Source organism: Petaurus breviceps, unplaced genomic scaffold, assembly GCF_028583685.1.
Source record: "Petaurus breviceps papuanus isolate PSGF00001 unplaced genomic scaffold, PetGlider_PUasm1.0 172, whole genome shotgun sequence".
NCBI classification, from domain to species: Eukaryota; Metazoa; Chordata; class Mammalia; order Diprotodontia; family Petauridae; genus Petaurus; species Petaurus breviceps.
In genome coordinates, this window is record NW_027185755.1 from 518,061 (window position 1) to 530,696 (window position 12,636).

A 12,636-nucleotide genomic window follows, 5' to 3' on the forward strand; every position below is an offset into this window, starting at 1 on the left:
AGAAGAAAGTTCAAAAGGAAGTTCAGACAAGCAGGACAGTTTTGAAGAAAGAGAACTTTTTAAGAATTAAAAATCATCTGTTAAGAGTTGACATAAACTTTGCTGTTTTGATTTGTTTTTGCTTTGTGATGTCTCAACAAAATGTCTCTGGCCTTCCATATCTCCATTTTCCCTAACAGCTTTACCACAACAAACAAAAACTCAGAAAATCAAAGAAAATCAAATCCTACCAAAGAATGCACTCAGTAGACCTTTAACAAATGCTGATTCACTGACTGACTGACACTGATAAGGCACAGATTTCCTAGGTTTAGTACAAATGGCTATTCTAACAAGAGCATAGTCTTTCTTTTGTCACAATGAAAGCCTCTACTCTTTGTGGTAAAAAGTACTTTTTCCTGTCTAAGTGCTGACCAGCTCCACCTGAAAGAGCTTGGTATGAAGCACATTTCCTTTTTGGTCCCTGCACTGTAGCTTGGAGGGGAGAATGTGTGTATATGTATGTGTGTATACATGTAGATGAGTACATGACATGCAGAACTGCTTAGCATACATATCTAGCACCTACTGATGGGGTATGTTACACTCCTGAGTGAATAAACTGCAGTTTCCCTGTGTGTCTGTAACCTGTGCTGGCTTACTGGATCCTAAAAGATGATGCTATTAAAGTCCTACCCTCAGTAAGCCAGCAAATTTGCAAAACTTAACAGTGACCACTGTAATGGAAAAGATCAATTTATATCCCAATCCTAAAGAATATTCAAATTACCAAACAACTGTGCTTATTTCACATTCCAGCAAAGTTATGCTTAAGATTCTGCAAGCTAGGCTTCAGCAAGCAAGAATTACCAGAAGAACTGACTGGTTTTTGAAAAGGCTGAGGAACTAGAGTCCAAATTGCCAACATTAGCTGGATTATGGAGAAATCAAGGGAGTTTCAGAAAAACATCCAGTTCTGCTTTGTTGACTACACTATAACTTTTGACTATTTGGTTCACAACAAAATTTAGCAAGTCCTCAAAAAGATGGTAGTACCAGATCATTTTACTTGTCTCCTGTATGTGGTTCAGGAAGCAAGAGTTAGAACTGAACATGTAACAACTGATTGGTTTAAGACTAGGACAGAAGTATGACAAGGCTGTCATCTTATTTATTTAACTTATATGCAGAGTACATCATGCAAAATGCCAAGCTAGGCAAATTAAAAGTCAGAATAAAGGCTGCCAGGAGAAATAGCTACAATATCAGATATGCAGATGATACCTCTCTGATGACAGAATGTGAAGAATTAATTATAAGAAGCCTCTTGATGAGGGTGAAAGAAGAGAGTATACAAACTGGCTTGAAGCTTAACATTAAAAACACTAAGTTCTTGGCAACTGGTCCCATCACTTCCTGACAAATAGAGAGAGAAGAAATGGAAGCAGTGTCAGATTTTATATTCTTGGACTCAAAGATCACTGCAGACAAAATATTAAAAGACACTTCTGCTCCTTGGAAAGAAAGGTATGGCAAATCTCAACAGTATACTAAAAAGCAGAGACATCACCTTGCCAACAGATATCTGCAGAATCACAACTATGTAGTTTTTCCAGTAGAAATATATGGCGGTATAAGTAGAATTGTAAAGAAAGCTGAGTGCCACAGAATTGATGCTTTCAAATTATGGTGCTGGAGAAGACTTTTAAGAGTCCTAAGAACAGGAAGGAGATCAAATCAGTCAAGACTTAAGGAAATCAATTCAGGTCATTCACTGAAAGGTCACATACTAAAGCTGAATCTTAAATACCAGGGCCACATAATGAGAAGATAGGACTCACTGGAAAAGACCCTGACACTGGGAAAAAGCGAAGGCAAAATGAAAGGGGGACAGCAGAGAATGAGATGGATAGATAGGGTTTGGACAGACTTCAGGAGACAGTAAGGGATAGAAGGGCCTGGCATGCTATGGTCCATAGGATCACAAAGAGTCATACATGACTGAACAACAACAAAACAACTAGTAAAGACCCTGAAAATCTCACAACAATTATATATTTTCTTTTAAGCAAGCAAGATAAAATAGACGTTAACAGTTTTATGCACAATCCTCTTTTTGAATTCTGCCGCATATATGGAAATGTTCATTTTATTTATTCATTCATCCATTCACTCATTTATGTTTTGATATTTAGATTAAGAATAAAAATATTTTTTTTAAAAAAGGACAAGTCAGTGGAGCCAAAACAGAAGTGTAGCAAGAGGAAGTATACCCATGTTCCTCACCATCCCCCAAAACTGCTACAAACAGATTTAGAAAATGCACCAGACCAAAATCTTGATGGAGAAATTCAAGAAAAAAAAAAAACAGTAAGTTATTCTTCCACTACAGGTTGGCAGAGGGAGACAGAGAGAAAGGTCTGTGGATACTAGAGACAGGGTCTAGCCAGAAGGAAGACAGTGAATGTACTTCAGAATAAGGAAGAGATTGTATTCCTGGGCAAATGGATGCCCAAGATTCATATTGGGACCTCCCACTGGGAGTGGAAACAGAGGCCAACTGGAAGGCATGCTGCTCACTATTTAGTGCTGGGTTTCAGATTTGAAGCAGACTAAGGAAGGGACCTGCACAGAGTCAGGGGTCCTATCCTATGTACCACACAAGAAGCAAGCTCAGAAACAGCAGCTACAATGCAACTCAGAACCCTCAGAGCAGAGCAGGATCTCAGTTCCAACTTCTAGCCCTGTCTGAAGCTGGCAGAAAAATAACCAAGGTAAGAATACCACACCAAAGTAGAGCCTGCAGTTCTGTCACTTGAACTAGCATAGCTTCCCAGCAGGCTGAAAGGAACTGATTCCTGCAGCAGACAACTATTGCTCAGACGCTCAGACCCAAACCCAGGCAATGAACTTGCAGAGCTTGGCAAAAAGAAGCAACGATCAAACTTTGCCCAGGATCAGGCAACTTGGGAATTACTGAAGGCTTGTAGGTGCTTAGTCTGAACTATCCCTCAAAACTAGAAAAACACAACATTCAGGACCCCAAGAAAGCACCCAAAGGACCAACCCAGACCTTCCCTCCAGAAATGCACAGAGCCTGGGTCTAACATCAAGCCCAAAGTGAGAAAGTAAGCTGGAAGAAGGAGCAAATTAAAAAAAAAATTAATTCCACTATGGTGACAGGGATGTTCAATACATAAAATAATAAGAAGATGATGACTCCAAAACATCTACAAGCAAACAGTCTCAAAGAAAAATATAACTTGGACATAAATTCAACTAGAATTCTTTTTTTTCTTTTTGGAGAGGGGAAGGCAGGGCTATTGGGGTTAAGTGACTTGCCCAAGGTCACACAGCTAGTAAGTGTTAAGTGCTGAGGCTGGATTTGAACGCAGGTCTTCCTGACTCCAAGGCCAGTGCTCTATTCACTGCACCACCTAGCTGCCCCCTTAGAATTCTTAAAAGAGATAAAGCAAGAATAATTTTTTTAAAAAAGTTTAAAATGTTTTTATAAATTAAATGAGAGAATTAGAGAAAAAAAACACATGAAAAGAAAGCTAAGGAATAAGTAATTCAAAAGGAAATTAACTGCTTGGCACGATATATATATATATATATAAAACCTTACCCAAAAACAAACTCCCTGGAAACTAGAATGGACCAAATAAAAGCCAATGATTTCATGATATAACAAGAAATAGTAAAACAAAGTCAAAAGACTGAGAAAAAAGAAGAAAATATAAAATCTCATGGCAAAAACAACTGACCAGGAAAACAGATCAAGGAAAGGTAACTGGAGAATCACTGGAATAGCTGAAAGCTATGACCAAAAAAAAGCCCCTAGATATCGTATTTTTTAAAATTAAATCTTATGTTTATTTTTAGTTTACATCATTCATTTCCACAAAATTTCGAGTTACAAATTTTCTCCCCGTCTTTCCCCTATCCACCACCCCAAAACAGTGATCCCACTGTATAGCCCCTCCCCCAATCTTCTCTCTCCTATATCCTTCCCCATTCCCCCTCCAACTTTCCAGTAGGGCAGGATGGATCTCTATACCCCAGTGCCTATACCCTAGATACCATATTTCAAGAAATCTTAAAAAGAAAACTGATCAGATCTCTTAAAACTAGAGGGCAAAATGTAAATAGAGAAGAATCCACTGGTTACCTCCTGAAAGACAACTCAGAAATTAATAACCTCACAAATATTACAGCCAAAATCCAGAGATTCCAGGTCAAATAAACAAAATATAATTCTAAAGGGGAGAAAATGTATCTTTAATGAAACAGAAAACTTCCAAGCATTCCTGATGAAAAGACCAAAGCTGCTTAGAAACTTTCAAACACAGGAGTTAAGAGAAAGATAAAAAGGAAGGATTAAGGAATAATCAGAATGGATTAAACAAAGATAAACTACTTACATTCAAATATGGGGATGGGAAACATGTCTCTTCTAAACCTTATCATCATCAGGGGTCACAGAGGGAGTCTAGTGAGGGAGAAGACCTGGAAATAGTTCTGTTACATCTTGACCATCTAGAAGATTGGAAAGAGAGAAAGAAGAATACACTGAGGGAGGGAAGGAAAGGGAAAAGGAAGGTTAAGGAAAATTATCTCAAATACTTGGGATGTGCAAATAAAAATCTATAAAAACAAGGAAGAACAAGTGAGGGAAACATGACACTTGAGCCTCACTCTCATCTGAACTGGTAAAAGGAGGGAAGAATCTACACACACACACATATGGCTGAGCACAGAAATATAACATGGAAATAGGAGGGAAAGGGCAGAAGGAAGAAACAGAGGGAGGATAGATTAAGGAAGGGATTAGTTCTAAGCAAAATAAACTCTAGGGATGTATACCTCTTTTTGAAATGGCAAGGAATGGGACTCTGAGGGAATCAAATAGAGAATGGCTAAACAAGTGATAATATATAAACTTGATAGAATACTTTTGTGCTATATGAAATAATGAAAGGGATGTTTTCAGAGAAAGCTGGGAAGACTTATGTGAAATGATGATGTGGAATAAAGTGAATAGTACCAGGAGAATAAGTTATACAATGACAACAATATTGTAAAGACTAACAACTTTGAACAACTTGGGAACTCTGATCAGTTCCGGGAACCATGGTTCCCGAAATTTCATCATGCAATAAATATGCTAACCACTTCCCTATAGAGAAGTGAATGATGTAGATTGCAGAATGAAGTAGATTGCAGAATGAAATATGTGTATGGATGAGGCTGACCCTGTTCAGAAAGTGTTTGGAACTCTTCTTTTGGAAATAACTTCAGAAGCTGTTCATGAGAGATCAATGAAATACTAAATTGCTCCCTACTTACTATAAATGCAGAGTAAAAAAAATCAATGTGAGCTGAAGTTTTCAGGGCTTATGGGGAGTTAACCCTTGAAAAATAGATAAGATGTGAATGGTAGAAAAGAGTATTCCAGTCTCCAGGTGGAGACACAGTTTGGGAGAAAAAGGAAGGGAAGCACAGAGACAAGAATGAGCATGGTTGGAAGATACTCTATTTTATGCCAAAGGTAAAAGGCTGGCTTTTCTTGTACATTGTGTGTGTGTGTGTGGGGGGGGGGGGGGAAGATCGATGGTTCATTATAACATTAGCTTCTATTTACTGTTTTCATGCTATATAATTAAAAATGTATAGCTACAGTACAGACTTTGAGGTAAGAATGTTTAAATGCAAGTAAAATAGAAATATTTAAGGCAAATTAAAGAACATATCCTGGTAATGTTAGTGATATAAAGAAATGCAAAACACTAATAAATATCAGAGTCTTTAATAAAGTTGGTGGAGTCATCTGTAACTACTCAATGCCTATGGACAAATATAGGAAACATACATTGATACATCTATATAATAGAATATTTTTTACTGTAAATAAACAAAGAAAAATCTGTAAGAATATATGAGAAATGGAAAAAGAGGAAAATTTAACATCTCAACAAGCACGTTTAGGCTGGTGTTTCCATAAGGATTTTTGTATTTATGAGACTAGAAGAGGAACATATAACAGCAGTTAAGCCTTCACTATGGTAAGAAATTGTTATAGACTTAAGTACCAGAGAGCATCAGGTTTTCTTTTTTTTTTTTTTAAAGTAATCGGGGTTAAGTAACTTGCTCAAGGTTACATGGCCAGTTATTTCTGGGTGTGGTGCTAAGTATCTGAGCCTGGATTTGATCCCCATGTCATCCCAACACTGGAGCTGGTGCTCTTACTCACTGAGCCACCTGGCCGCCCCTAAGCAATTGGGGTTAAGTAACTTGCTCAAGGTTACACGGCCAGGTGTTTCTGGGTGAGTGCTAAGTGTCTGAGCCCGGATTCAATCCCCAGGTCATCCAGACACTGGAGCTGGTATTCTTACTCGCTGTGCTACCTGGCCGCCCCCATGAGGTTTTCTAATGCCAGCAAAGCCCCACATTAATAAACTGCCTTCTTCCTATTCCTTACTGCAGGTTACTAATCTACACCTTATGACTGTACCACTTCCCTTGCCAGAGACTATACATGGCTACAACACCCCTGGCTTCCTCTTCAGGCAAACCCAAGGGAAGATTGTATAGTATTTAGTAGCAATAGTAGGATTGCTACTTCTACTACTGTCTTTCATTCCTACTGTGGGTTTGGCCTGTGGAAAGTAGCATAAGGCCTGGCAGAGGGAAAGAAGTCATGGAGGGAGGAGCAGTATGTTCTAGGGCTCTCCGCCATATATCCCCATGCTTCCTACATACATTCTCATACCCTAAGAAGCAAAGCAGTTTCTGATATCTTTTTTGCCTCCCCAACTGAGAGGACTCTTATGGGGGGTGGGGGTGGAGGGTTGTGTAGTGTTTGTCCTTTGTTTTTGAAGGGGGGGGAAGGATCAATGCAGCACTGTTATCATAGAGACAGGAAGGAAGAGTCTTAGCCTTGCCTCTTAACATTAGTGTCACTTCCTCCTCTAGCCTCCTGTTAAGTAGACGAATTTTCATGCTGCAAAAAAAAAGGAAGTCCTAAATGTGATCTGGCATACATCATGATGTTCTGTACTGCAACTAAAGAAACCACATCAATAAGAAAATTCTAAATTGGAAGGACATAGCCCATTATGTACCCTGCATTCTAGATGAAGTAGAATAAAGCAAGAGGTTGGTATTTTTTTGGTAATCTTGATTAAAAAAAAAACAACCAACCAAGATTATATTTTTTATATTCCTAAAATAGTTCCTTTAAAATTAACTAAACTTACAGAATTCTATGCAAAGTTCACAAAATGTATTATAAAAAACCACCCAATTTGTGCTGGTGGCATTCATACAATTAAAAGGCTTCAGTACTTCCTTACCAAATAAAGGCAAGTAAAAGAATAGTGATCCCTTACAATACCCATGTAATAGAGGTAGGCTATAACTATAATACAAAAAAGAGAAGTCAAGTTAACTTTACTAACTCAATTTAATATGGAAGTAAATAATGACTCCTGATTTATGTTATCTTCCATTATGCCATAGTGTAAATTCAATCACCATACAAAGTCCTATGTGTTCACTGATTCAGTGCAATTGTAACCAATTATTCACAAATTCCATTACTCAAAAAAAAGAACCTACAATCATTCCATTTTTCAAAATATAAATAAAAACATACAGAGATGAAATGGACAAGATTTTTTTTTAATACTATAATGGTATAGGGTTTGTTTGGTGTTTTTTTGTGGTCACTGTGAGAAGTATTTTTGATAAACAAAAAGAAAAAGAGAACTTTATTTTCTCATTCCATTATAAGGGGTAAATTGGAAAATAGAAGTGATATAAAGACAAGACATAAATAAAAATTTCTTCCAAAAACTTAAGACTCAGAACAGAAGAAGCCCTTCTTCCTCCACAGTGGTCAGCTATGACCCCCAACTTTCCACCAACTATGTCAAAGGGATCCACAGTTGGCAATGATCTTGACACCACTTACTCCTGTTTGAGAGTCTTCCAACATGGGAAGGTGGAGATCATTGCTAATGACTATGGAAACAGGACCACCCCAAGCTACATTGTCTTTACCAACACAGAATGTTTAATCAGTAATGTTGCAAAGAAACAAGTTGTAATGAACCCAACTAACGCAGTTTTTGATGCCAAACATCTGATTGGTTGAAGATTTGATGATAAAGTTATACAGTCAGACATCAAACATTAACTTTTCATGGTGGTGAATGACAGGGGCAGGCCTATGATCCAAGTGGAATACAAAAGGGAGACCAAAAGCTTCTACTGAGAAGTATCTTCTATGGTGTTGGCCAAGATGAAAGAAATTGACTACGCTTACCTTGGGAAGATTATCACAAATGCTGCAAGTCACAGTACCAGCCTATTTCAATGATTCCCAACATCAGACCACAGAAGATGTTGGAACCATCACTGGTTTCAATGTGCTCCGAATCTTCAGTAAGCCAATTGCTGCTGCTGTTGCTTATGACTTGGACAAAAAGGTTGGTGCCGAGAGAAATGTGTTGATTTTTTACTTTGGAGGTGGTACTTTTAATATCTCCACTCTTACCATTGCAGATGGCATCTTTGACATCAAGTCCACAGCTAGGGACACCCACTTGGGTGGAGAGGACTTTGACAACCATTTCATTGCCAAATTCAAGTGAAAGAACAAGGACATCAGTGATCACAAGAGGGCTGTTTTCCATATGTATACCACTTGTGAACATGCAAAGTGTATCCTCTCTTCCAAAACCTAGACCAGTATTGAGGCTGACTCCCTCTATGAAGGTATCAACTTCTATACATCAATCACCCAAGCCTGTTTCAAAGAGTGCCGATCTCTTCCATGGCACACTGGACCCTGTGGAAAAGGCCTTAAGAGATACCAAGCTAGATAAATAACAGATTCATGACATCATCCTGGTGGGTGGTTCCACTTGCAGCCCCCAAATCCAGAAGCTTCTGCATGACTTCTTCAATGGCAAGGTCAACAAGAGTATTAATCCTGATGAGGTTATTGCCTGTGGAGCAGCTGTTCAGGCTGCCATTTTGTCTAGAGATAAATCTGAGAATGTGTAAGACTTGCTGCTGTTAAATGTCACTCCTCTTTCCCTTGGAACTGAAACTGTTGGTGGAGTTATGACAGTTTTGATCAAATGTAATACCACTATCCCCACTAAGCAGACACAGACCTTTACCACCTATTCAGACAACCAGCCTGGTGTGCTTATTCAGGTTTATGAAGGTAACAGAGCAATGACAAAGGACAACAACTTACCTGGCAAGTTTGAGCTCACAGGAATCTACCCCCACCCCAGCACCCAGGGTATTCCTCAGATTGAAGTAACATTTGACATTGATACAAATGGCATCCTCAATGTTTCTGCTGTGCATAAGAGCACAGACCAAGAGAACAAGATCACCATCATCAATGATAAAGGTTGTCTAAGCAAAAGAGACATTGGGCATATGGTCCAGGAGGCTGAGAAATAGAAGGCTGAGCATGAGAAGTAGAGAGACAAGATATCTTCTTAGAATTCTCTTGAATCTTATGCTTTCAACGTGAAGGCTACCATAGAGAACAAAACCTCCAAGGCAAAATGGATATCAAAGACAAACAGAAGATCCTTAGCAAGTGTAATGAAATAATCAGCTGGCTGGATAAGAACCAGACTGCTGAGAATGAAGAAGGTGAGCATCAGCAGAAAGAATTGGAAGTCTGCAACCCCATTATTACCAAGCTGTACCAAGAGGGCAGGGGGCATGTTCCCAGGGGATGGAGCAGCCCCATCTGGAGGTGCTTCTTCTGGACTCAGCATTGAAGAGATTGACTAAACACACCAGAAAAAAGAGCATTCCACAGTCTTCCAAAAATTGAAGGACTCAAATTTGTAGCCAAGGAAGTAGCAATTTAAAAGTAACATTTAAGCTACTGTAAAAATCTGGACATTCTGAATACCTGAATGTGTACAGAGAGAGTGAAGTAAACAACACTGCACTTTATCAGTTCTGTGAACAAGTAGAAAGGCGATTCTTGTCCTGCAGAATAAAATCTATTTAAAATTGGCACCATTAAAAAAAAAAACCTCAAGAGGAGCAGCTAGGTGGCTGAGTAAAGCACCAGCCCCAAGCAATAGATATGAAGAATTTATAGAGGAATAAGATGAATTACAGGAATGGATACAGAGTCAAGTAAGTGGAACCAAGAAAACAACAAATGCAATGACAATAGCATAAGTGGGGGATAAACCTGAACAATGCATAAATATAATGAACAAGCTTGTCCCTAAAAAGATTTAAAAATGTAGCTCCCTCCCTTCTTTGCAGGGATGGGAGACTAGAGGTATGAAACACTGCATATACAATCAGAGTAAGTAGATGTGTTGAATAGTTTTGCTGAAATATTTTTTTTTATTCTCTTGTTTTACTCTTTGTTAAAAGTGATGGCTCACTGAGGAGAGGAAGAGGACTACTTTCAGAAATAAAGGTGACATAAAAACAAAAGATGGCATTAATTTTTTTTAAATATTAATGTGTCCCCAGAACTGAAAACACTTTATATGTGGTCTGATCATGGCATAGGTCATTGGAACACTCATTACCTTCGTTGTAAACATCATGTTCTATAAATGCGGCCTAAGATCACAGAACCAGACACCTTTGCCATTCCACTAGAATGCTAACTCTCCAGACAAGCAGAGACCATCATCACCACTCACCTAGCGGTCCTGTCATCTCATCTCCATCTCTCTATCTTGTCCACAATCTCTGTTGCAGATAAACTAGAATGCTAAATAGTACCTGATCCTGACTTTGCTATCTCCTGCTTCCATATGTTCATCATGGGCTTCCCCTATACCCAGAATACATTCCCTCCTCAAATCCACCTTTCAGAATTCTTCTTTTCCTATGAAGCCTTCCCTTATCTTCCCAGCTTAAAATATTTCCTCCTTACTCAAATTTTCCTAGGTCACTTTTGCCTAGATCTTCTCCTTTACTCCCATTATACCCTACCTTAAACTGATATATATATACATACATACATACATATACACTTGTATGTATATATGTATACACACACATGAATACATAGTATATATGTATGTATGTTTATGGAGTTTCCTTGATCACTATCATTCTAATTACCTTGTCAAAAAATGTTAATCTGTAATGACTATATATATAGTCAAATACAAAATTCACTCAGACACTTTTCAGATTAGTGCAGACCTAAGTTTTTCAATGTTCTCATTCCCTCCCACATTACATCCTATACTTCATACAAATAGAGGTCCTTCAGAGAAGGCAGGAAATGCTGCATACAAAATTATATAACTACAACGAATATTTAAGGTAGCTAGGTGGCACAATGGATAGAGCACTAGGCATGGAGTCATGAAGACCTGAGTTCAAATTTGGCCTCACACACTTACTAGTTGTGTGACCCAGGGCAAGTCATTTTTGTTTGTCATTTGCCTCAGTTTCCTCATTTGTAAAATTAACTGGAGAAAGGAATGCAAACCACTTCAGTATCTTTGCCAAGAAAACCCTTAATGGGATCATAAAGAATCAGACATGACGAAAAATAACTGAATGACAATAACAAAGGAATATTTAAGTGCTCTGAAAATATGCAGTGTATCTTACTACCATGTTGTAGATCCCAAATAGTAGATTAAGTAACACTAGAGGAGAACTCACTGGCTTTGGGAATCAGAAGACTTCAGTGCAAATTCTGTCTCCACCACAAGTTGTATGACTTGGGCAAGTCATTTCATGTCTCTAGGTTTCAGTCTCATCATTTGTAAATTGAGATGGCTTAACTAGCTAATCTGTAAAGTCTCTTCCTACTCTAAAGCTATGATCCTAAGGCCAATTTAACTTAAGAATATAGTTTTCTTAATGTTGTACGAAGGATATTACTGAGAGTTTGAAATTCAAAATAAATTAAGTATTCATTAAATGACTACTATTCACCCAACTTCCATGTTAAAAGAAAAGGAAAAATGTTTTGTCTACTGAAGCCAATTATGATTTCATGACTCAGTCAGAGACAAATTATGGCAGAATATGCTTCCTATTAACATAATACCAGGAAACACAACTGGATTAAAATACTATAAACAATAATTAAAGTTAAGAAATAACAGATGGAAAGATTATTCTTGCTAGTAAATAAGTTTTAAAGATAACTTACTAAAGCAGACAAATGATTTCAATGAAACTTTCCATTTAATGGTCATTATTTCTTTTTAAAAATGTGCTTGCAGATTCCTTTTTTATTACCTTTTTTTCCTCTTTGAAAAAGAAATCTGTAGCCCATTGGTTGCTGGCCAAAACTGCTCTATTTGACAAGTGTCAGATAATGACACTTTCTTTTCCTGCTTTCAACAAAACTTCAGTATAGTTCATTTCCACTGCAGTTTTCAAAATTCTAAAATCTGGCAAACTGCTTTTTCAGATGGTAATGTGAACAATTCTTCTGCCTGTTGAAATGGCTATGGCAAAACGCCTTTTATTTATGTTTTTGATGAATCTGAAAAACCTCCAAATCCTTCAATGACACAAACACATAAAGCCATAGATTAGATCAGTGTCAAACACATGCCTGCTGGCAACACTCCAGAGTGTGGGCCAAACCAGATTCAAATATAACTGGGAGAC

The 12,636-nt window shown here is 37.9% G+C and overlaps 1 protein-coding gene and 1 pseudogene across 6 annotated transcripts in view; one reads left to right on the forward strand and one right to left on the reverse strand.

Annotated features, from left to right (window-relative positions):
* The window catches only part of RFX2 (regulatory factor X2), a 177,618-nt gene that overhangs the window by 129,734 nt on the left and 35,248 nt on the right, over positions 1-12,636 (reverse strand). The window contains exon 1 of one of the 6 annotated variants that reach the window (XM_069082842.1): positions 4,404-4,710. The exons of the other annotated variants lie outside the window; for them this stretch is intronic. The gene's annotated coding sequence lies outside the window, so the exon portion shown is untranslated. Of the gene's footprint in view, positions 1-4,403; positions 4,711-12,636 lie in introns of those variants that run through there. 6 annotated transcript variants of the gene reach the window in all.
* On the forward strand, positions 6,896-9,931 carry LOC138157551 (heat shock cognate 71 kDa protein pseudogene; annotated as a pseudogene).